This window comes from Artemia franciscana, chromosome 13 (assembly GCF_032884065.1).
Source record: "Artemia franciscana chromosome 13, ASM3288406v1, whole genome shotgun sequence".
Classification (NCBI taxonomy): domain Eukaryota; kingdom Metazoa; phylum Arthropoda; class Branchiopoda; order Anostraca; family Artemiidae; genus Artemia; species Artemia franciscana.
In genome coordinates, this window is record NC_088875.1 from 17993586 (window position 1) to 18020121 (window position 26536).

General features: G+C 34.2%; 1 protein-coding gene and 1 long non-coding RNA gene across 5 annotated transcripts in view; both read right to left on the reverse strand.

The window, feature by feature from the left end:
* LOC136034609 (uncharacterized) overlaps nt 1-18422 on the reverse strand; it is a 59867-nt gene extending 41445 nt beyond the window's left edge. For 2 of the 3 annotated variants that reach the window (XM_065715892.1, XM_065715891.1), the window contains exons 1-3: nt 18238-18422; nt 16044-16423; nt 12831-13090 (exon numbers count right to left, since the gene is read on the reverse strand). The gene's annotated coding sequence lies outside the window, so the exon portion shown is untranslated. Of the gene's footprint in view, nt 1-12830; nt 13091-16043; nt 16424-18233 lie in introns of all 3 variants that reach the window. The other variant, XM_065715893.1, reaches the window with a different exon arrangement.
* A 1425-nt stretch (nt 18423-19847) lies between these two features.
* On the reverse strand, nt 19848-25745 carry LOC136035091 (uncharacterized). 2 transcript variants are annotated; one of them, XR_010619328.1, is made up of 3 exons: nt 25578-25745; nt 21745-21867; nt 19848-20027 (listed from the first exon to the last, which is right to left on the reverse strand). It is a non-coding gene; the product is annotated as an uncharacterized LOC136035091 (long non-coding RNA). The 2 variants fall into 2 exon arrangements; XR_010619327.1 differs by lacking the exon at nt 25578-25745 and adding an exon at nt 25320-25543.
* Between the last annotated feature and the right edge of the window lie 791 nt (nt 25746-26536).

Below are 26536 nucleotides of genomic sequence, written 5' to 3' on the forward strand. Positions count from 1 at the left end.
GTGTGATCTGTCTTGTGGCAAAAAATGCAACGGAATTTTTTTTCCATTTTTGTAGAAAGGAGCTTGAAACTTCTACTAAAAAGTTTTCTGATACGCTGAATCTGATGGTGTGATTTTTTTTAAAGATTCTATGACTTTTAAGGGGTGTACTAAGGCAAATTTTCTAAAGTACGGCAAATTTTCTAAAATACGGCAAATTTTCTCAGGTTTGCAACTTTTGATGGGTATATTCTAATCTTAATGAAACAATATTTACAATCAGCATTAAAATGCGATTCTTTTGATGTAACTATTCTTATAAAATTCAGTTTTTTAGAGTTTTGGTTACTATTGAGCCGGTTCGGTCCTTACTACAGTTTGTTACCACGAACTGTTTGATTTATTGATATGAAGATTATATTTCTTAGAATTTCTGTTACTATTGAACCGTGTCGCACATTACTTACAGAGTTCTTGTTCCCTTTAAAAGTCAAAGGTAACACGAGCGCAATTACCCCCCCCCCCAAACAAAAAATGACACAGTGCTTAAAATCCAAATTGTTTTGAAACGACTATACAACCTATATAATATTTAGAAACCAGTAGCGACATTCGTTACAAGGACCTATGTTTTGTCAGGACTAAAATAGTACTGCTTCTTATTTTAGCATATTTGTCTACTACTGAACGTCTTCCTGTTTTACACTCAAATGAACAGAAAGCAACACAAGCAGGAGTAGGGCTGATGCCTTTTAAGCCTTCTGAAGGACCAGAACTGAAAAAGAATATAAACGTCAAATTATTTACTCACCAAGGCACAGCATACCGCATCCAGTAGTGCAGAAAATAACTTCTGTTAATCCTGACCAATAATTCTTGAAGAATTGATAAAAAAAAATTATATCGTTTTTTTTTTACATAAAAGTTTGTTAATGAGAAATGACATTTCTAAGTTTAATCATATTATATATATATATATATATATATATATATATATATATATATATCATGAAAAGAGAAATCACCAATGCAACAGCACAAACACAAAAAAAAGAGAGACAGAAGGAGAAAAGGAAGACTGTTTTCCTAAATTAGTGATTAATATAGACCAGCACTTGAATGAGGCCTTAACCCTACTCATCCATACAATCATATAGGTCGAACAGCATAGCCACACACAATCAACCATAAAGAATAATCCATGGACAGGCAGTCATGTCGTCAATAAGTATAAGTCGTCATTTACCAAACAATAGAAAAAATAATATAGACAAATAATTCAGAGGCAACACCCAACATAAGGGCTCATCAGGAGAATACACTGGCCTATATAGGGTTTCGCCACTCTAAATTCTTTACCCAGCACAGTGTTGTGGCTACCACAGAATATCCATGGCATCCCCGAGTCAGGTATCACCCCCAAAATACATGCCTATGAAAGAAAAAAAAAACAGCAAATGTAAAACAACCAAGTAAAACCAAAACAAGCTTATCCTGTTAATATATCCCTCCCTTTTGCAACAATAAGTAAACTAAATATTATAAATTTTACCAAATCACAAATATTAACAAATTGCAAAAAACCTGAATGAACTAAACAACTATGGAATTCATCTTTACCATGAGGCTAATTTTTAAGAAAATCCGCTCAATTAGAAACACAATTCAAAATAAATGGCGCTGCGACAACATTTATCGAACCTCCGAAATTAGTTGAAAATTTCTTTAAGTAGTTCTAGATAATTCTTTTGATATTTATTTAAAAGTTAGTTATAATGAAAACAAAATTTTTTAAATTGCCAAGTTAATTTATTTGCAGAAAAACCTCTTGATATCAATTTTTGGCTTAAGACTTTACATCTATTTTTAAAATCAATATAATTACTACAAATCCTTGTATACCGAAGTAACTGTGAGAAAAACGCTAAATATGTGATATTTGAGTGTATATTACTTTCATGGAATGGGAAACTAATCACTTCAAAATCAAAATCATCCGTTTTATTATACATTTTAAAACGTAATTTATTATTATCGTAAATATTAATATTTAAATCTAAGAAATGATCTTCATGATCATCGTCATGACTAGGCTCAAGAATAAGCTCTGATGGATATATATTTTTAGAAATATCAATGAAATCCTTACAATTTAAGACCAAAATATCATCTAAATATTTTTTATTATTTGACAAAGCATGTTTTAAATTAATTGGATTATTCTTATCCATCATATATTTATATTCTAGGTGACTTAAAAACAAGTCAGCTATAAATGGGCTGGCATTCCCCCCCCATGGAAATTCCCACAATTTGCTTGTACAAATCACCCCCAAATCTTATATAAGTATTGTATAAAACAAATTCCAATAACTTAAAAATCATATCCAAGCTGTAACATCTCAAGTTAACTGTAGTATTAAAGCAATTTGTCCATATAGCTTTTTTATTATAAATGCCTATTTTTAAGAACCTTTTACTAGATAAGAGGAAAGATTTCTTGATAATAGTTTTTAAATTATCAAACACTAAATTAAGTGGTAAATTAGTATACATTGTCGCAAAATCGAAAGACTCAATTCTTTTAGCTGAAACCATTGTTAAAGAGTCTATCACCTGCAGTGAATTATTAACACTCCAATATGGATTAAAATTCGAAATTTTCTCAATACCAGAACAATAGGTTTTAAGTTTATTTACAATTTCCTTTAAAATTAAAGAAAGGTCAGTAGCAGCAATGCAGGTTGGACATTTAGCTGCTCCAGCAATAAACCGTGGTTTATGGGGATTCTTATGAAATTTTACAGTCCAATATAGGAAAGGGAACTTTTTATCATTGTCATTTATTTTAATATTAAAATTTTTAAAAAGTATTTCTTCGGTCTTTTCAATTAAATTCTCATCCTCTATATTTACCTTTTCGTAAACATTAGTTGTGCATAACTCCCTTCTTAAGATATCACAATACAGCTTCTGACAAATTATGGCAAAATTATTATTAGCTTTATCCACTGGCACAATTACAAATTCATTCTTTAGATTAGCAATTGCTTGTTTAATCTCCGCATTATAAAATAATGATTTAGTGTTACTATTTTTTATGTTAGAATATATTTTATTTCTTATTCTACTAATAATTAAATTCTTCCAACTTTGAAAACTTTCTTTATTTTTATTCTTTTTCTTACACCACTTATCAATAAATAAATCAAAATCATTTTCCAAGCCAATTGCTTGTTTAATCTTCACATTATAAAATAATCATTTAGTGTTACTATTTTTTAAGTTAGAACATATTTTATTTCTTATTCAACTAATAATTAAATTCTTCCAACTTTGAATACCCTCTTTATTTTTATTCTCTTTCTTACACCACTTATCAATAAATAAATCAAAATCATTTTCCAAGCCATCAAGAACACTCGATGGTTTCAGATGATGAGAAAGACGGAAATTAGCCCCTTTATTCATTATAATTTGAAGATCATCTTGCTTTATTAATGACAAGCCCCTGTTATAAAATGTTTGGAAGTAGGATTTACAAATGGGCCAAGTTGCTTACAATTACAAACCGGTTTCCAATTTATATCACTATCTAATTATAAAAAAAAGTATTAAATTATAATTAAAAATAATTTGCCCAATAGTTTTTGACAATTTATAAGTTAAAACTCGAATATCGTTATAATTCAAATTGCTAGGAAGGGCCTGTTTCACATGCCGCTGATTTAAAATTTCTGGTAAATTAATATCTTCAATCTGCTTACAAGTAAAATTAATAGGTAAATATAATCTGTTATCCTTATTACTAATCTTATCGAACTTTTTCTTTTTTGAAATAAATTTCGTTTTAGTTAGCATGCAAATTGTATCACATATTACTTTAAAATTATAATCATGAGCTGTATTATTCTTAACAATCCAGAAAAGTTTGATTAAATTCCTCTTGGATAAATTATTTAGACATTGTATTACAGAAATCATACCCCTAGATTCAAGTAGCTGGCATAGATCTATAGAAAGCATATGTACATCTAATTCGTTTTTTCTACTATTTTTCCTATTTCCTATTTTTCCTCCCGGTCGTTTTTTACGTTGAGTAGGACAAGTAAAAGAAGGATGGTCCATAAAACCATCAATACATTTAACAACAACATGAGACATGTCACCATATTTTGCTACACGATCATTTAGCCCAAAAGGATAAGCTGTACCAAGAGTATGGATCCAGAAATCCTCCTGTTTACGTAGTCTATTATTCTTCTCTTCTTTATTTAAATTTTCTAATTCTAAATTTTCTAAAATTGTGACAGTTATATCTGATATGGAACATTTACCATTAATACAATGTTGAACTAGAGAGTTATTAGTTTTTCCATTATTAACTGTTGTCTTATGTCCAGAAAATCTTTTATATATATTATTAGTTGTTTCCCCCACATGTTGTAGGCAGCATTTATTACATTCTAATAGGTAAATTACATTGGTTGTTCTACAATTAACATTACCATGTAACTTGCATGCAAAATTTTTATTATACAATGTACTCTTAACAGAAGTCCGTGGGACAAAATGATCTTGGCAAAGAAAACAGCAACTTTTACACTTACTAACTTTCAAAAATCGTTCCGAGTTCCGAGGCTAATATTTGTGTTTTGTTGCATAAAAAGTTATTGAAAATAAATCCAAAACAAACCAACATCCAAATCAAAATCCAACAATCAAAGTCCAAAAAACATGCCAAGGTCAATAGGTCAATAAATACATAAACAAAAACATGAAAGAACATATTAAATTAAATGTAATTTAAATGTTAAATATAATTAAATGTATAGCTATTTAAAAATTAAACGTAGCCTATAGAGGGGGGCCACCGAAGAAATTCCAATTGAGCCCCATATCTAGTTGATCTTACCCTGGATACAAATTTTATTTTAGAATGTAGATAACAATGGCAGGACACATGGTAATCTAAATTAAAAAAAAAAGCATGCTGTATTTTACAAAGTAATAATTTCATTGCTTTAGTGTTTCCTTTATTTCTTCATATATCATAGGTTGGTTTTAGTGTAGTTGAAGAAAAGCAACTATATCATTTGGGAAGAGCACAAGGAAACTAAGAATGCTAGGTTTATATGTTTAGCATAAATTTTTAGAAGTGGTCAGTGACTAAAAGTATCATTGTCAGAAAATGACTGCAAAGTTCATTGTCAGAAAAACAACCATGACATTTGGAAACAGCATAAAATAAGGGATCTAAGTTTACTAGCCTGTTTTTTCTTTTAAGTATTTTTCCTTCAGATGTGGTCAACCACTAAACATTTACTATTATTTTTCCTAGCTTTTTTCCAAATAAAGAGCTAGAATTTTATGTGCTAAAAAATAATATTTAGCTCTCTTAACTTTTCAAAGAAAAATATAGTCTATAGCCCTACACATTCATACAGCCTAATTTAGCTAAGAAGAAAATGGATACATCTCTTGATGACACTTTTATGCTTGTTCCAAATTCAATAGTTACTTCTACAGCAAATTCCATTTTGACCCTTCACATAGTCCCAGAAGGAAGGCTAACTTAGAAGCAATTAGAAGGTTACTAAACCAATAGGCTAGGAGCCGCATTAAGGGCTCAAAAAGGCATCAAGCAATGTAGTCATGTTTGTCCTTGTTAAAATACATTTATATTTGTAATTACTATTTTAAAAGACAAATAAATAATTAAACTGATTACAGATATTTATAATGTCTTACCAATGACAATAATTCAAGCTTGCTGCATAGACTAATATGAGTTAGAAACTTCTTTAGTCCTTGTAGAGCCAGATAAAGCTTAGTTTCTCCAGGTTCTTTAGAAGCAGTCACTAACATAGATAAAGAAGCATCCAGTACAGCTAAAGTTGGCATTATATTGACGGATTTTTTGACTCTAGTGTTTCCAAGTTTTCTCGATCTTTAGATTTAATTTTTCACGCAATTGAACACGATCTAACCCCGTGTTCTTTCACTTGTCCGATCACCCCGTGTTCGTTTACTTGTCCGACTACTAATCTGACTAATCCTTGCGTTTTATGAGACGCGCATGACGTCAGAGGCCAATCGGATTATACCCTCGAACGTTCAGAGTTGCGTTTGTTTCGACTCGCAAAAGTTAACTTAAAAGTTGACTTTTTTCTCTGCTGCCGTTTTATTTAGTAAGAAGTCGACCTAGAAAGTCAACACAGAATTGCGAATCGAACGCTTCAGTGGCGAAAAATTTAGACATGTGAAATCGTTTAGTCTAAAGAAAAGACAAGGAAACTATTAATATTGGAAATAATCTTAGCTTTTCAGTGACCTGTAAGTAATCTAATGCATATCCCTTAGGAGTTAAAGGGTTTTTGGTGTTCTAGGCCCATCTTGCATAAGCTAAGCTTAATAAGGAATCAGAAGAAAATTCTTATGTTGTTAAAAACGTTGGTTCTTAGGAAGGCAGCTATCACATTGGTGAGTTATTCAAATATTACCAAATCAAACAGGCCTAGTTTCTAAACCAGGCTATAATTTTTAGTTGAAAAAAAATTAGAATGGTTAGGTCAATGCCTATATTATATAGTCTATATTCATTGAGATTGCTGTCTAAACTGGATTTACAGGGTTCTGAATTGGGTGTAAGTAATATTTTAGCTTTATTATTCTTGTATATAACACAGCCCAGTACGCTTGACATTTTAGCTTAAATTCAGAATCAACGAGTAGTAATAGAGCACTGAGCTTCACTCGATGAAAAGAAAGACCGATTTTTTTTATCTCTTGCAAAACAGCTTTGATTATATTTTATTCTATTGGCCATAGAAATTAAAATCATTAGGCCATTCAACGTCTTGGTATTTTGTGACGTCAATCGTATGAAAAATGCTTTTCAGAATTATTTAATGCCCTAAACAAACTTTCCCTAATTCAGAACAATTGTTATGCAAGCATGTTCCCCAAAACTCTACCCACCCTCACCAGCTTTTGAAGACTACTTTTCTGGGTGGTGTGTCTTAATCCTTAATTATACATTTAATTTTTGATGACCCTGGACAAAATTTCTCAAAAAACTAAAGGAAATAACTTAATTTTTTTTTACCTTGTGACACCTTCGTCTTCAACTTTTGACGAGAACGCTGCGACAAAGGTTTGTTCAGACCTGACTCCGCCAATTGAGGAGTTTGAACATTGGAAAATCTTTTATCTAAACTGGGAGCAGGTTCCTTCTGTTATTCAGGTCTAGAGCAGCTTGACAGAGGTATAGACTTTCCAACTTCAGCAGTAACATTCCAACACAAATTCCATTAACATTAACAAAGGGCTGGACAAAACGAATTTTTAAAGAGGGGCACATCATAGGGTCGCAGTACAGCTCCTCCAGGCTGCTCATCAATGACTAGAGGAGGATCTTCATCCGAGCTTGCCCCAGGAGTCAATCCAAGGTCGGAAGAATTAACTCTATCCTGAAAGAACAAATGACTCAAATTAACAGGGTTTGCTCTCTTTTCTAAGAGATAATGAACCACGGATGTTTGTCCTTCTTGCAAGGCATAATGTAAAGGTGTCAGTTCAACTGATCTGGCCATCAACTCAACCAAATTCTTTCCTACGTGTGTCTAAAATAATATTTGAAAATATTTAGTGATTTTATGACATTTTGATTTCTGTTTAGATCTTACTTTGGCATTAAAGCTTTGCTGGTGAGACGAATATGGAAGAACTATCATAATTTTTTTTCCCCATATTTTTATTATTAAGCACTCTCTGGTAACCATCTGTAAGCAAAGAGAGACATGAGCCAATAATAAGTTGAACAAGAAGCTAAAAGCCCATATTGCACTTGTGACAAGGTCGGAAGAGCCAAGAGCTCATACGGCAAAATTCTAAGAATCAATAGATTGGTTTAAAAGGAAAATCATAGGCTTAATGCCGGTCGGGATTTAAAATTAGAGCTCTGATACACAAGGTACTTCTAAATATCAAAATTCATTAAGATCCGATCACCAATTCGTAAGTTAAAAATAACTGTTTTTTCTTATTATTCCTCTCCTTTTCAACCCCTCAGAAGGTCGAATCGGGGAAAACAACTTTTTCAAGTCAGTTTGTGCAGGTCCCTGAAACACCTACCAATTTTCCTCGTCCTAGCAGATCAAGAAGCACCAAACTCGCCAAAGCACTGGACCCCCCTAGCTCCCCCAAAGAACGCGAATACAGTCTGGTTACATCAATTGCGTATCTAAGACATTTGCTTATTATACACACCAAGTTTCATCCCAATCTCTCTACTCTAAGCGTTTTCCAAGATTTTCTTCTTGGGGATACCTTCCAATTATGTCAATCACGTATCTAGAACGTGTGCTTATTCTTCCCATCAAATTTCATCCCGATCTCCACTCTAGGCGTTTTCCAAGATTTCCGGCTTCCAACATTTCTGTCCCCCTCTCTCCAACCCACTATGTCCCCAGATCCAATTCAAATTGAAAATGAAGAATCTGAGACATAAGACCTTTCTATATATCAAGTTTCATTAAGATCTGACCACCCATTCGTAAGATAAGGATACCTAAATTTTCCCGTTTTTTATGATTTCCGGTTTCCCCTCAAACGACCCTCAATGTCACAGGATCTGGTCGGATCCGGTGATAAGGTCGGAATCTGGATCCAGATCTGGTCAGAATTTAAAATGAGAGCTCTAAAGCACAAGATCCTTCTAAATATCAAATTTTATCAAGATCTTATTACCCTTTTGTAAGTTACAAATACCCCATTTTTGGTAATTTTTCCAAATACCCCACCCCCCAGCTCCCCAATGACACTGGATCCGGTCAATATTTAAAATAAGCAATCCGAGTTACAAGGTTCTTCTAAATATGAAATTTAATTAAGATCCGATCATTCCTTCGTAAGTTAAAAATACCTCATTTTTCTATTTTTTTCAGAATTCCGTTTCATTCCGTTCCATTTATATCAATTACATATCTAGAACTTTTGCTTAGCTTTTCCAGCATGTTTCATCCCGATCCCTCCACTCTAAGCATTTACCAAGATTTTTGGTTTTTCCCTCCAACTCCCCCCCACTATCACCAGATACGGCCGGGATATAAAATAAAAGCTCTAAAGCAAGAGGTCCTTCAAAATATCAAATTTCATTGATATCCGATCACCCATTCGGAAGTCAAGATACCTCCTTTTTTCTAATTTTTCTGAATTAACCGTCCCCCCCCCCAGATGGTCGAATCGGAGAAATGGCTATTTCTAATTTAATCTGGTCTGGTTCCTGATACGCCTGCCAAATCCTATCGGCATAGCTTATTTCGAACTGCCTAAACTAGCAAAACCAGGAAGAGACCGACACACCGACAGAATTTGCGATCGCTTTATGTCATTGGCTTAATAGCAAGTGCCATAAAAAATAATGTTTTCATGAGAGTGTATATTGACAAAAATTTACTATCGCATAAAAAAACTATCTAAATCTAGATTAAAATGTATTTATTGAGTTAGTCCAAAAAGTCCGGGTAACTTATAAGAGAGAAAACGTTCATTTTAATATTAAGAATAATTGTTTTAATTAGTGTAATAGGCGAAATTAGGGTAGCAGCATGGGTTTACTCTCAAATTCTGATAGAAAAATGATTACAGAGGGTAAACAATAGCGAGTGACAGTGAGATACGTAATTGACAATGACATAACCGGACCGGATCCACTATCTGAGAGAAAGAGAGAGAGAGAGGGAGAGAGAGAGAGAGAGAGAGAGAGAGAGAGAGAGAGAGAGAGAGAGAGAGAGAGAGAGAGAGAGAGAGAGAGAGAGAGAGAGAGAGAGAGAGAGAGAGAGAGAGAGGAGAGAGAGAGAGGGGGGGTTCACCTTTTCTTTCAAAGGTTCACCTTTTGTCACCCCTGTCTTGAAATTTTGAAGAGAGCTCTGGGACGAAGATTTGCTCCGACCTGACTCCACCAATAGAGGAATTTGAAGATCAGAAGAAGTTTCATTTGAAGTAGAAGCAGTTTCCTTTCCAACAGCAGCAGAAGATTTGCTAAAGAATGACTCTTTACGCTGTCTAAAAAAAATAAAAATTAAAGAAGTTCTACGGACAATTAGAACTTCACGAGATAGCGAAACAATGCTTCTTGAGTATGTTTTGAGCAAAGTTTTTGAGTATGTTTTGCTACCTTTTGTAAAAGAAACTGAGGATAACAGTCAAAATTAGTTTGGATTCAAGCGGCGTATTGGTGGCCAGCATGCCTACCGTGTTTTAACTTCTGTACTTTTCAAGGCTCAAGCCAGTGGCTGTGAGTCCATTTTTGTGCCCTGGACCTGTCTAAAGCTTTTGACAAAGCTTCTCATGCTCAAATTATGTTTTCTCTAGTCAGTTCTGGATTCATCGTTTCTGTCGCTTGGGTTCTTCAGTTTTGGTATAGTAATTTCCATGCTCCGTTAAAGTTTCACTTAATTTTTTTGGTAATATTCCAATCCGTTCGGGAGTGCATCAAGGGGCTGTTCTTTCACCGTATTTTTTCAGTATTTGTATCCACAGTGATTTAAACCAAAATTTAACATCAGAATATATATAAAAAAAAGAATCAACTTATTACGCTGATTCTGAATATATAAGATTCATCAAGTTTAGTGTAAACATCAAAAGTTACAAGCCTGAGAAAATTTGCCCGTTTTTTGAAAGTAGGGGAAAATACCCCCTAAAATCAAAGGAATCTTAGTAAAAATCAGGCGATCGTATTCAACGTACCAGAGAGCCCCACTGTAGAAGTTTCAAGCTCCTATATACAAAAGCATAAATAAAATATTAAAATTTGTATGTATCCAGACTTTGTGGACACCCTGTATACGAATAGATAAATATTAGACGATAAAATATTTATACTATAGAAACATTAATAAATCAAACAGTTCGTAGTAACGAACTGTAATAAGGAGCGACCCGGCTCAATAGTAACCAAAACTCACATATAATAACAAAAATAGTAAACTTAAAACGAACAGAAAATATTACGCATATAAGGGGTTCACCTCCTCCCTATACCTCACTCTTTACGCTAAAGTATTTTTCGTAATTTCGACTATTTATTCTACGGCCTTTCTGATTCAGGGGACAAAATTTAAGCTTTAGTGTAAAGAGCGAGGTATTGACGAGTGGGCGAACCCTCTCGCATACGTAATAAAAACATACGAATATAGATGTTTGTTAGGTAAGCTAATTCGTAAGTAACGTATATCTTTTACTAATGAAAACGTTCGTAAAAAATTAAAAGTTTTAATTGCCTTTTTAAGTACCCAAAAAAATTGGAGGGCCACTGGGCCTCCTCTCCCCTCCTTTTTTCTCAAAATCATTCGATCAAAACTATGGGAGAGCCATTTAGCCAAATAAATGAATATGCAATTTCGCTTTAATTATTCATCTGCGGAGAGCCGAAATCGAAACATGGATTAACTAAAAAACGTTCAGAAATTAAATAAAAAAAACAAGTCTATTTAACTGAAAGTAAGGAGCGACATTAAAACTTAAAACGAACAGGAATTACCCCGTATATGAAATGGGCTATTCCCTCTTCAACACCCTGCTCTTTACGCAAAAGTTTTTACTGTTTTAAAAGTAGAGTTGAGAGAAAGAGTCAAACTTTAGCGTAAAAAGCGGGGCGTTGAGGAGAGAACAGCCCCTTTCAGCCGCAATCAAGGTTACTGAGTGCAGCGTATAGTTGTTTTTTAGTTCAATGTGCAGTGCCCTGATTGCACTACTTGAGTCAGTACCTACCGACATATTTTTTAAGAGTTGTAGTGACTGTTTTTCATTCTACAAAATTATGACGTGAAATTATTAGAGAATCCACATAGTCTATCTGCAGTCTCGTCAATTTATTTTGTATGCCTTATTGAGCACTTATTCTCAAAGTAATTTCAGATGAAAGTTTACAATAAGCACTAGTGAATCAGTTTGAAAAGATAGTACATATATTTTTTTCATACCTATGCACATGATTACAACCAATTTCCCAACAAATACGAAAATTTTGCTATCACTTTTGATGGGCTTTTGATGTGAAAAATAATAACAGCAGCCATAAAAAGAGAAACGTCACTGGGAAAAGGTGTAATACTTCATTAAAAATTCACTTCATTAATTTTTTTCATTAAAAACTGCATTATATTAGGTATAATACTTCATTAAAAGGTATTAAAACATATTGAATAGGTATTAAAGCTTTATGCTAGGATTCCCAAGCTAGCTTTGCAACACTCCTAAGGATCCAGAGGGACAAGTAATATAGCAAAGCAGGTCTTTCATCAATTTCTGGCTTTATCTTTCAAGATTAAGCTACAGGAAGAGTTCTAGGCAAACTATAGCTTCTACAAAAATGCGTCTCCCATGACATAGGACATACACCACCATTGATTCTACCTTCAATTTGACAAGAAAAATGATTGTGATTCTTTGTACTCATAATCTATTACCATCAATAGTCGCTCATTCTTAAGATCATCATTAGGCATGTCGCCAAACTTGGATGGTCCCATTCTAAAACTATGTTTATCTATTCCAGTCGATGTAAAACAAATCCTTAGGAGTAATCTAAACCACTAATTTGACTCTGTTAGCAAATCTATGCAAGAGATTTTATGCTGTGCGAATAAGAGTTGAAATAAGTGCTTGAGGGAAACTTTTTTTTAGCTTAGCGTCGGGCCGGTAAAACTAATGACCTCATGTACCTCTTAGTTCAGACTGCTTCAGGTGCCACTTAATCTGAGTTACTAATGAGTTCATTATCTCAGTTATTTACCTCTGAAGGGCCCAATTAAAACTAACTCAAAAATAAAAATCCATCTTACCCAATGTCTATCGAATCTGCCCTCCTTTTTGGAGCTTTCAGCACCGTCATGTTAACATCTTTCAATTTTTTAACTGCGTTTCGAGTTCTTGTTAAAGCTTCACTTAAAAACTCCATTGGCTCTTCACCTTCGAAATCTTTCATCAACCTAATATTGTCATCTGCCCATTTTTTAACTTCTTCTAGACTTGTTGACAAAGCGTTGAATAAACTAGACGGTAGCTCACTTGGTAGTTTACCATTGACCTTGCGCTGTTCCAGCTGTAAAAATCAAAAGCATCAGGACGCACAAGCAAAATGCTAGGGCGCTTGTAGAAAGTTCTCCAGGAGAGGGGGGGGGGCGCAGACGCCAAAATAGCAGTAATGGTAGAGGGACAAGGAATATATATTTTAGGATGTTTTTCTTAGGCGTAAATTTATTTTTATCTCATACAAAACGAGCATACAAAAATTAAATCAAAACATAATTAAAAAAATTAAATAAAAACAAAAATTAAAAATATCTCATACAAAATGAAAAGAAAAACTCTGTAAATTTTGGACGACGAGGATTCCTGACAACCGGGATAGTTGTCCTATGCGTTGTGGCTTGATGGGGACCACGGCTGGATATTTCATGGATTATAAGGGATGTTTCATTTTGATTCAGATTTTTTGCTTATATTTGAGTTGGGAAGAGGGCACTGTACTTATTTTTTTTCCCGGGCACCACCAACCCTAGGAAAGGATCTGATTTTTGTTTAGAACAACAAATCCCCCCCCCCCAAATCCTGTATATTGACACAACTGAAAATAGGAAAATGATAAGATATGAATTGCAAATAATTGCTGTCACAAGCCCCAAAGGGTCGAATTTAAATTTCGAGTCAAAAAGCAAAAACAGGATAGAAACTCAAATAAAGGCTTAAAAATTGAAGATAAATTCCATATTAATAATTATTAATTAATTATTAAGAGAAGAAACTATGTCGTCTTTGAAAAAAATAACAACAACATATAGTTTTGTCCAGAGAAACTATAAAACTAATTTATTACATATAACTAATTACCAAAACGAAGAAATTAACTTGTTTATTTGATGCCTGGGAAATTGAGCTCCAGTGACGCAAAAAACGAAAAATATTAAAATGATTACCCGAAATTCATCAGTATTCACCTTCAGCGCCTTCAGCTCGGGATAAAAACCCAAAGTAATAAAAACCAACCGAAGACTCTACATTGCTTGCTCCCTATATTTTCATCAACACATAAAGGAAAGGTGAGAATGGAATTTGAGTGTTTCACAGCTTTAAACATTTCTTCGACTGGCAAAGAAAAAAAATGACAAGCTTTTCATTTGGCTCCAATTGAATTGAATTCAAGAGTAATTTTTTTTATCATACTTTCATGCCATATTCAAAAGTGAAATGAAATTTGACCTACCCATCATGTGATGGCAAATTATGGACATATTGACGAGTAGGACAAATCTCATTCAATTATTTGAAAATCGCATTAAGATCAAATCAAAAGAATCGCTCTTATACACTCAATTCGCTACAAGTGTCTGGCCACAGGCTAAACCTTTTTTTTTCACAAACTGTTTAAAAAGATGTACAATTAATTTAACAGTTCGTGGTAGCGAACTATAAGGAGCAACCCGGCTCAATAGAAACCAAAACTATATATATATATATATATATAAAAAAAGACACCAATAGATATATCACAAGAATTGAATTTTTATGCTGAAGTCAAATATAGAAGTACCGTCAAGTTTAGTACCACATCAAAAATTACGGGTCAGAGAAAATTTATCTTATTTTTGAAAAAAGGGAGAAACAGCCCCCCCCCCAAAAAAAAGTCTTAGAATCTTAATGAAAATCACACCATCAGATTCAGCGGATCAAACAATCCTTCAGTAGAGGTTTCAAGCCCCTATCTGCAAAAATTTATAATTTTGTATTTTATTTGCCAGAAGAAAGATTATGGATGCGTGTTTTTTTTGTTTTTTTTTCAGGGGTGATCGTATCAACCAAGTGACACTAGAATATTGCAAGAAGGCTCATTTGAATGGAAATTAAAATTTCTAGTGCCATTTTAAGGGGATCAAAACTTGGAGGGCAACTAGGCCTTCTCCCATGCTCATTTTTCTCCAAACACCCGATCACAATTTTGAGATAGCCATTTTTGCCAGCATAGTTGAAAAATCTAATTAGTATGTCTTTGAGGATGACTTAATCCCCAACAGTCCCCGGGAGAAGGGCTGCAAGTTATGAGCTTTGCCCACTGTTTACATATAGTAGTCCTAACGGTCATTGGGAAGTGTAGAGACTTTTCAGGATGGATTTAGTTATGTATTTGTTTACATATAGTAATCCTATTGGTCATTGGGAAGTATACAGACTTTTCAGGAGGAATTTTTCTAGTGAGAGGGGGGAAGGGGTTGCGTGGGAGGACCTTCCCATGGAGGAAGCTTTCATGGACAAGGGAATTTCCCATGAAGGGGGAAATCCGGGCGCCGGATTTCCCAGCATTAATTAGAAAAACGAAAAAAAAAAGTTTTTTTCAACTAAAAGTAAGCGACATTGAAGCTTAAAATAAACAAAAATTATTACGTATATGAGGGGGTTCGCCCCCTCGTCAATACCTCCCTCTTTGCACTAGTTTTTTTCAGTACTTTTAAAAGACCTATTTATTCTAATTAAGCAGCCTTTGTGATTCAGGGGTCATTCTTGCAGAACTGGAACAAAATTCAATCTTAGCGTAAATAGTGAAGGTTTTGACGAGGGGGGGGGGAACCCCCTCATATATGTAATAATATATGTTCGCTGTAAGCTTCAATGTCGCTTACTTTGTTGAAAAAACTTGTTTTTTTTTTATTATTTCAGCACTTGAAAAGCTTCATTATTCCAAACTGAACAACATAGAAACAGGTAAAGGCAATTGGATTCTATAAAAATTAACCAATAAGGTTCGTTTGCAATTTGGCTTCATCTTTGCTTTTCAAAAATTGGTGCTCTCAAAAATAAACTGGGTAAGTTTCTAGATTCACTACGCAATCTATCGTTCATAAAGTACAAAAAACATTTATATTTACAATTAAGAGGCCGACCATCGTTTAATTAGTTGACAAGAGAGAATATATCATATGATTTAGAAAATATAAGTTTATTCAGATGTCTCTCTGTTCAATTACAACACACCAAGTTCAAAATTTATTTTAAAAGCTTACCACTTGTAATGAAGGAACTTTTTTCTGTTCAGTATTCCATTGCGCATTAGAAGTACTAGACGTTGTTGCCGGTAGAATTGTCCGTTTTGAAGTAACTGGTTTGATTGCCAAATCAGGATGGTTAGACAATATCTGAATATGTTCATACGCATTTAGAGAGCTGGGGGTTTTGGTTGTACCAGCCTTGACTGAGAAGATGGTTGCAAGTGTGGCACAGATTGGATTTCAGGCACACTTCCAGACGGAGGTATGGATGCAGTAACAATTCTACGCTGCAGATGGGGGCTTATAAAGGATGAAGGCGTTAAAAGTTGTGTTGGCATTCCTGGCAAGGTTCCGATAAGTATAGTAGATGTCTGCCGATAAGCGAGATGATAATCCTGAAAAAAAAAACATGTATACATAAGCGGTGATAGGGCAATTAGAAAAAGAAGTAATTTAAAAAGATAAGAATAATTTTGGTGAAATCCTTGAAAAACTTTACAGATTACTACTGAAAGACTTAGAAAGGAGATAAGAGTAAAACCAATCAACAGTTCTTCTTCATCTTTCTTTTTCTCTTCTTCACTACTTGTATGCAGTACGATAAAAGTTTCATCTCAGACAAAATTTGTAACTTTGTCTCATAAAAACACACACAAAAGGAAAAAGACAAAAAAGCAAAGAAAGTTTGTATCCAAAACCAGAGAACAAATGAAAAGTATAGATCTAATTGAGTAAATGAGCATAGTTCTCATCTGTCTATGGAATTGTTTACAGGAATCATCTATACTGAAAAAAAGAACAACAAAAAACTCTGTGTCACAGATGCAGATGACATGTAAGATTTTGACTGTTGAACAGTCACAAGAGGGTGTCGTACAACTTCTCCAAGAAAGGAAATAACAAATCAAATTTGTTTCTTTTCTCTTGTATGACAGCCGTCCTGGCCGAGTGGATTGGTGCGCTGGATTCAGGATCCTTTGTCTGAGAGGAAGCGGGTTCGAATCCCAGTGTACCCAGTTGTTCAGTTTGGGATGGGGGTCAGTGGCATGACTCTGTAAGCTTAGCCAGAGTCGACCCAGCTCTAAATGAGTACCTGGAGAAATCTGGGGAAGGTAAACAGGAAGGGTGTGCGAAAGCACAGGATGGTTGGCCCCCAACCCCCCATTGCACTTCCTGGCTGAAGGGCCAAGAAACGAAGATCAGCACTGCTGGTAGGGACTGTAAAGTCTAATGCCGTATCCTTTACCTTTTACCTTTCTTGTATGACAAATTTACAATTATTATTTCTATTTCATAACATTTACCCGCTCTATTTCAAAAAGCTGCAAACTATGCTCTGATAATGGTCGCTTAAAATAAAAATATAGTACGATAATGAAAATATCCACAGAAAGAAAGAAAGAAAGAGAGAAAAGAGAGAAGAACTCCTTTTATGTATTATTTATTTGATTTTACCCAGTTTGTCTTTATTAGCCACTGCCTTGAACCTTGTTGCTCCCTTCTGATCAAATCTTGCAATAGGATTTGATACTTACCAATAAAGTTTAAAAGTATTAAAATATGAACAAAAAAACTCCCCTAAAGCTCTACACAACAAAATAAAGGATAATTAAATGTTCGGTTTTAAAGAAACAAAGCGACCAAGTTTTATAATCAATCAAAACTGAATTCAATTTGAAGACCCTTTATGGGATTTTTCAATTGTTATGACAGTGATCAGAACTCAAAAAAGAGATCCCCAAAGACAATTGATTAGTTTTACTCGTCTGTTTAAAGCTTGGTTCTCCCCATAGACCTTATAACACTATCGATACAAAACAACAGTATTTTAAGCTATCTCCACACGTATTTTCTTTTTGGCCAAGACCATCTTCTTAAACAGATAGCATTAAACAAAAAAGATCACGGCAGATTACCCATTTCAAAAATCAAGTACATTCTGCCTAAGGGAGGTTAGGTATCAAGTGAACCATAGCAAACCTGTATTTAAGGGCTTTTACAAAGCCGTCATAGAAAAGCGCATGTATTGTCAGGTTAGGTATCAAGTAAGCTATAGCAAACCAACATTCAAAGGCTTTTACAAAAACGTCATATAAAAGTGCAGGTAGTGTCTACTGCCCGGAGTTCTTCGATCCCTCACCACAAAAATAAAAACCAAACAGCTACAAACAAACATAACGAAATAAAAAGGACAACCATTATTACCTACCCTATTTACATCTCTAAAGTTGACTAAAAGCTTTCCTTCAGTCCTATCAAACGTGAAGATTGTTCCATCATTATTCCTCTGATAGGTAACGCCTTTCCTATCACAGTCACGCAGGTACGCTGAGAAATCAAGAAGGTATTTGCAGCCATAGTAGATATAACAGTTATTCACAAGCACTCGAAATCGACTTGTCTAAACCTGGTTTTAAAAGAAAGTTTAGTTTTTCATAATTAAAGACATACATAATATTATGTCACTATATAATAGATTTTCTAAGCACTCGCACTCTTTTCTATCCCTACTTTTTAAATCTGAGGTTAATGTTAGCGTAACATTGTGTCAAAAACGAAAACCATTACAAAAAATTTTACGCTTCAATATTTCTCAAGAGGGAGGGGCGAAATAATAAAAATGAATTTTGGAGCCATCATTTTCACAGTTTTCGAGAGAATTTATAAACAAAAATTTATAGGGATGCCCCACGGCAAGGACAGAAGAGTATGGGGCAATGCCCTCCCTCTTCCTGGGAAGAAGAATACATGAACATATATAAAAATCGGAGAGTGAGAAATTTTTCAATTCAACATATTGGTAAATTTAAAGCTCCAAATAGTTCTTGCTTACCCTTTCTCTCAGGGGAAATTTCCTGATGGTACTCATGAACTCTCTGCGTCTCTACCCGTTTTGTGCAGGAATGCACATGAATGTAATATTTTATTTTACGCTTAAGATATTTATGGAATAAGGAGGGAGCTATCGAACTCCAGCACCCAAATTACAAGCGTAGTTCAAATGAAGGAGAAATACAGATCAAACTATGCCCTATCTCTTATCTCTCCTTTTATGTTTGTCTGAAGGATCACTGAAAGTTAGAAAACTTCATCTTAGAAATATGCTTTTTGGGGCTTCAGGTACCTCCCCTAACAGCACAGACTGGCTCTCCTCTATAATAATTGATGATTAATTCCGGTATATTCACTAACAGATATTATTCTAATATTATGTTCTATATTATTCAATAATACTCCTTTAAGTCATGGTCCGTTTAACCGTCTTATCCACCTTATTTCGTTTATAGTTTCATATTCTTGTACTTCTTTGTCTTGAATGTTTTTCGTTTCCTTTACTTACTATGCTCTTTAACCTTTTTAAGTCTTTATGTATGCGGTGTATGTTCTTTTTTCTTGGTTATACTCCACAAGTGTCATCCCTGTATACGTTGTAAGTTAAAAATAAATTATTATTATTACTAATTATTAAAGACTTTTGAAATTGGATGTCTTTAAAAGCCTACTTGATTTAAGTGTTGTTTGGCATTTATGAAATCAACACAATTACTATTATTGATCTGCCACGCTTACCCCAACACATTACAGTGTAGAGTACATTTTATCAAAGAAAAATACTAATTCCCAACATCATCATAAACATCTATGTGGTTGCTTCTTTTACCAGTTAAGGAGGCAATAACTGCTCAAAAGGATATTCCTTGAGTCACTACTGCACCTGACCTTGAAGGGTATCATATTTGGCACAATTTAATTGTTCTGACTTCACACAGCAAGATGGCTTTAAAACAACTCAACTTTCCATTTGGTACGAAAACTATAGAATAAAATCCGAAGACTTACCTGATTTATATCACTAATAGCCAAACTTGGGTAAATAATTTTTTGAGAGAAGGGAACATCTGTTGGCCACCAATTTGGCTTTTGTAAGGTTTCCCAGTACTTTGGATCTTGCCCTGTGGCACACTTCATTTAGAACGGGATAAAATACTGAAGGTCCACCTATGTAAGGAAAATGGGGACTATTATAAAAAAAAAAAAAAAAAACGAAACAACACACAATTGAAAGTTCAAAAAAAAAAAGAAAAAAAAATATATTCAGACTCAAAAGTGGATTTGCATTAAAAGCATTGGCTATAGCTGTTTCCTGTTGTCAGGTGTATCAGCAGAGGTGTTCAAAAAACGAGAGAGAGAGAAGGAATGTCACGGCCAAGATTTTAAGGTGACTTTGTTAGTCATTTACTAGCTAATATAAAATTTTCCAGTTGGATGCGGGGAGGTTGATTTTTCCCTGGGCGCCACCAGCACTAGGAACAAGCATTGTTCAACAGGTAGTTAAGTAGTAAAGAATTTTCTAAAAATGAGTAGTTAAAATTCCTTTTTCAAAAATAAATTTTAGACTCTTTGGTTATGTCAGCTCTTATTACATATTTTATGGAACCCAAGGGTCACAGTCACAGGTGCAAACATTATATGTTAATTTGTTTCAGATAGGGGAGGGATATAAAAAAAAAAGCTGTTTTAGGCCATAATTTTTCAAAGTCTCTTTGAGGATAAAGGCCGTTTAAACCAATCTTGAAGGATGGTGATACTGATGTACGGTATGGTCATGTACGGATGTCCTTATTACCTATTCCTGTGAATGGTAGGATCACATTGGTACCATCTAATGTGAATGTTTATTGGATCAGTTTTTTTTTTTCAACAAAATATTTTAATGTGTAGGATGCAAAATCTTATTTCTAAGCATCAGAAAAAATCTATGTCACAAACAGATAAAGAAAAGAAACGGCGGACTTGAACACTGATAGAAAATAAAAGGTTGCTATCTTTGTCAATGATTAGTTAGTTGAAAAAAACAACTTCTAGTCACAATTTGGTGTTATTTTTAAATGTTGCTTTGCAAATAATACTTTTAAAAGACAGATTAGCCAAGAATTGGAAAAAGAGTGTGAATGAAGTAGGAAAGAAATACAACATATCTAAAGGAATGATGCTTAAATGAGAAAAGAACCAACAATGTTTTCGGTTAGAGCAAGACTCGTGCAGCTATATTTATCTTTAACATCTAAGAAAATCCTGTTTTGAAAATTTCTGCAAAGGTCTTAAGCAGATTAAAATTGCTTAAAGAGACACAAAGTTCCACTCTTAGGTACGGTTGTGATCTTATTTTAGACATACTCGTAAATTGTTAAATCAATAACTTTCAAACTGAATTCTTTTTGCACAACTAAATTGGTGTTTCATATTGGTAAAAAAATAATTCATTTCCAAATACATAATCTTGCTTTATCTTACTTGTCTAGTATTGCACCCTGGTTTAGCAAAAGACTACATTTAAAATTTGAAAATACAAGAAAGGGCCTTTGGGACTATTCTCTGAAAATGTTCAAGAATTAAAAATACTTTAACCCTCAAATTTCAACTAACATGATGAAGAGAAATATTCTTCTCTTCTTTCTTTTGTACATACTTCTTTCTTATATTTGATTTAAAAACCTAGCCCTTACTATCTTTTATATTCCTTTGATATCTTTAAGTTTAATAAATCTTTCGCTCATGCACCAGACTGTTTTTTTTTTTGTTTTTTTTTTTTTATTTAAACAATCTGGCAAATGCTCAAACTTTCAACTTAAACACAGGAAAGGAGGAAACAAAAGAACAAAAAAGAAGGAAGAGAGAGAGAGAGAGAGAGGAAGGGAGAGAGGGAGAGACTTACTAGAGACATGGCATTAAGCAAAGTAGGCTGGCCATTTGCAAACAATAGGGGCAGGTTTGAGACCTTAACATTGCCTCCAGATGACCTTGAAGCCATTTTTATATGAGCTACGTAAAGGCGAACCTGAAATAAATAAGTCAGGGATGATTGTCTTACTTGAAACTAAGACACATCTTGAAATTTGCACACATGGAATGGTAATGCAACTGCTAATACTGACAACTCATTGTAGCACTGTATGCCCTTCCTCCAACTCCATCTACTCATAGCTTCATTCTTTACTCCAACCCATGAAGTCCTGTATCTTCTAGTCCTTATTTAGAACTTCTTGACACCGCATTTGGGGACGTCTTACTTTTTATTTGGTCCCTACTGCAGTGCAAACAAGCACACTCTTCTGTAACCTATCAGCCAATTTATGTAAAACATGAGATAATCATCTTTCAACCTTTCTTTTATAATAGCCCGGGAAAGTAGGATTGAACCGTATTTTTCATACATTTATTTTAAGACTGGTCTTCCAAATTCTTACAAAATTTTTCGAGGTACGAAAACGCCCTGTGGCTTGACAATTCTACTTTTTATATATTCACTGCATCCGCCATCTTTGCTAGTAATGCAACCTGTGCAAGGGAAGCTACCCAGTTGAGCAATATTTATGTCACCTATAATCAACTCTTCATCCTAGTTTATTTATAACTTCAGTGACTCAGGCTCCTTAATATTAAGTTTCTTGCCTTTTCTTACACCCTGGCATGCTGTTGAACCGATGATGAGGGTGGTCATTCATTTTTATTGCAGGTAGTCATGGGAGATGAAACTTGGGTTGCTTACAATACTTCTGAAACCAGACGGTGATTGATGGAAAAGAGGCAAACCTCACAAGCAGAAGTCAAACCAAGCACATCTGAAAGTTCTGTTCACAGTACTTTTATAAACAAGGCAGTTTACTGCTTTATTTTTGTCCACAATGAAGAATTTTCAATAAAGAACTTCATTACCAGATGCTTGCCACGCAATTGCCACTACGCCACGCAATACGTAAGAAGCACCGAGGAATGATCATGAAAGGCATGGCTTTCATTCAAAATATTGCACAATCCCATACCACAAATGTGATAGCAGATTTTTGTTGGGGTGATTTTGACCTTGGTCTGCATTGTCCCAAATTTGCAATATTTATCTATTTCTCCACGATTTTGACATCTACAGTTTGGTTCTCTGATTGTTAGTTAGGGAGGGGACAGATGCCTCAAAGTGTGCATTTTAATGCAAAAACATCCAAATATCCATTTATCATTCTAATGATATCATATCTAATTATCATTGATCCTTTATATAAATACAAAATTAGTTCTAAGGGACATAGTGTAGGAGGTAGCAATTGATATATAATCCCTCTTGATTTTTGGGGGGAATTATCTAAGGTGCAGTAATTAATACCTAACCTAGCCTAACAACCTCTATATATATAAATTATTTAATTAAAATGAACCTGCATCTTAGTTTATTTCACAAAGAACCTAATTTCACTTATTGAATGTGTTCAAAATAATACACAAGTACCCAGGATTCTTTCCTTTTTCTGATTTTTTTAAAACCTAATAAAAAGCACTTAGAAAAGGTTTAAAGCTCAACATGACCTTCAGTTGTGTTTAAATCTATTTCTGGAAGTTTCATTTTTATAACACAACACTTGTCTAAAAGTTAATATAGTTTTGAGGAGGAATTACCAGAGGTTAGTGCTTCTAGACATTACACGAGTATAATCTAGGATATGGATCTGCTCCTGAGGTTCATTCAAGTAGCCGAACAATCAAAAAAAAAAAAAAAAAGAAAAAACAATCTAGAGTTTTATATTAAAATTAACATGGTTTTACATGTTTACTTATGGCTATCCATTTCTTTTTCATAATGTTAGCAATCCCTGGGGGATAACAAATACCTTGGGATCCTTATCTACATGAGAAAGTTGCACATAATACTGTTGGAAAGATTGAGAGAGGCACACACATTAAGAACTATATTAATGCCTTACTTGACCAATACTAACATGGGTCTTTGAAGTACCATTGCCAATGTTTGAAAAATATCTCTGTCAGATCCATTGAGTATAGTAAAATAAATGAAAACTAAACCATCTAAACCATCTACATCCTATTCAAGATTAGAAACCTTCTGTCCATGGTTACAAAAGATACATTTAAAAATAAATTTTAGGTTTATTTACATTATTTGGTTTGCAGTTTTGGCAGCTCATGCCCAGCCCCCCTCCCTCATCTAATGGTCTCATTAGCCTTAGGTTATGTAGAAAACGAAGTAGTCATAACTTCTTTTTATTATGTTTAGCGTGACAAGCTTGAAAGCTTACCTTATTTGGTATTAATAAATAAATATAAACAACTAGCATAACAAATGATGAAGCCTGATTCAAAAACAAATTGTGAAGAAACAAGGAAATATGATTCTTTGATGCTTGCTGTATATTATAAAGCAAATATTCTATTATTTTTGTAGTTAGACTAGTTTCTTTACATAGCCTAAGCCAATATGAGATCATTGGAGGAGGGCTGGGGACAAACTGTCAAAAATATAAACCATACCTGGGCATAAATTAGAAATCTAAGAATTTGTCTCTTTTTGTTCTAGCATATCTCCTTCTAAAGACGCCTAATTATAGACTTTTACTATAGCAACTACAAAAAGAATTTAGGCTAATGCAATGCATGATGAAGTCTGATTCAAAAACAAATTGTGAAGAAACAAGGAAATATGATTCTTTGATACTTGCTGTATATTATAAAGCAAATATTCCATTATTTTTGTAGTTAGACCAGTTTCTTTACATAGCCTAAGCCAATATGAGATCATTGGAGGAGGGCTGGGGACAAACTGTCAAAAATATAAACCAAACCTGGGCATAAATTAGCAATCTAAGAATTTGTCTCTTTTGTTCTAGCATGTCTCCTTCTAAAGACGCCTAATTATAGACTTTTACTATAGCAACTACAAAAAGAATTTAGGCTAATGCATGTCCAAGATTGAGAACCTGTAGTTTATGTTTAGGAAAGTTATGGCTTGATTAAACTAGCCCAGCTTTTTGTCCAAGATTAGGCATTGTCTGAGCAGTTGGGGTCTTACCCAAGAGGCCCAAATTAGGATCCAAGAAGGAGTTTTCTAACTAATTGTTTTTATTCTTCTAAATTTATTAGGCCTGGAAGAATTGATGAGTATGGGTCCTAGGCTAAAAAAAAACAGGAAAAGGTTTTAGGAAAAAAAACACAAGAAGCAGAAATATTAGATGTCAAAAGATCAATATCAAGGCTTAGCTTACAGTCTCATGAGAAGCAGAACTGCCTATAGGCCAAGGACCAACCCAAACTTGAACATGTCTTTTTCTAAGGTAGGCCTAGAACAAAAAGGATGCAGCCTAGGTAAACTTCGGGGATAGGCTAACTTAAACCAAACAGAATTAGGCCAAGGCTCAGTCTAGGGCTATGTGTATCTTGACCAAGACCTGTGCTAACATGGCACAGTTTTAAATTACCAAGATATCCTACAATCTTTTAACTTACTAAAGTTTAGTTTTGTGTGAATGAAGTGCATTATAAGTTTAAACATAAGCAGGGCAAGTGGTTGAAACTGTATGTAATAACAATAGGCTAAATCATGGACTGATTTTTCACATAAACTTGGAGTTTGGGATTTCTTTAAAAGCAGCAACTCAAGGAACAACCACAAGTAATAACTGTTCTTTTAGCTTAAAAGTAAGTTTTAAAGTTTGTGAATTTATGTCTAATCATAATGAATAATCTTCATAGACCTAATCTTACCTTTTTTAGCTACTCAAAATAAGTTCCATCAAGTTTAGTCTTACCCATCAAAAGTTACGAGCCTGAGAAAATTTGCGTTATTTTAGAAAATAGGGGGAAACGCCCCCTAAAAGTCATAGAATCTTAACGAAAATCACACCATCAGATTCAGCGTATCAGAGAACCCTATTGTAGAAGTTTCTAGCTCCTATCTACAAAAATATGGAATTTTGCATTTTTTTGCCAGAAGGCAGATCACGGATGCGTGTTTATTTGTTTTTTTCCCAGGGGTGATCGTATCGACCCAATTGTCCTAGAATGTTGCAAGAGGGCTCATTCTAACGGAAATGAAAAGTTCTATTGCCCTTTTTAAGTGACCAAAAAAATTGGAGGGCACCTAGGCCCCCTCTCACGCTAATTATTTTCCCAAAGTCAACGGATCAAAATTCTGAGATAGCCATTTTATTCAGCGTAGTCAAAAAACCTTATAACTATGTCTTTGGGGACGACTTACTCCCCCACAGTCCCCATGGGAGGGGCAACAAGTTACAAACTCTGACCTGTGCTTACATATAGTAATGGTTATTGGGAAGTATACAGGCGTTTTCAGGAGGATTTTTTTGGTTTGAGGGAGGGGTTGAGAAGAGGGGGATATGCTGGGGGAACTTTCCTTCGAGAATTTGTAATGGGAGAAGAAAATTTCCATGAAGGGAGAGCAGGATTTACTAGCATTATTAAAAAAAAAACAATTAAAAGATAAAAGTGAAAAAGCTTTTTCAGCTGGAAGTAAGGAACAGCAATAAAACTTAAAACAAACAGAAATTATTACCCATATGAGGGGCTCACCTCCTTCTAATACCTCGCTCTTTACGCTAAAGTATTTTCAGTAATTTCAACTACTTATTCTACGGCTTTTGTGATTCAGGGGGTCATTCTTAATGAATTGGGATAAAATTCAAGCTTTAGTGTCTGACGATGGG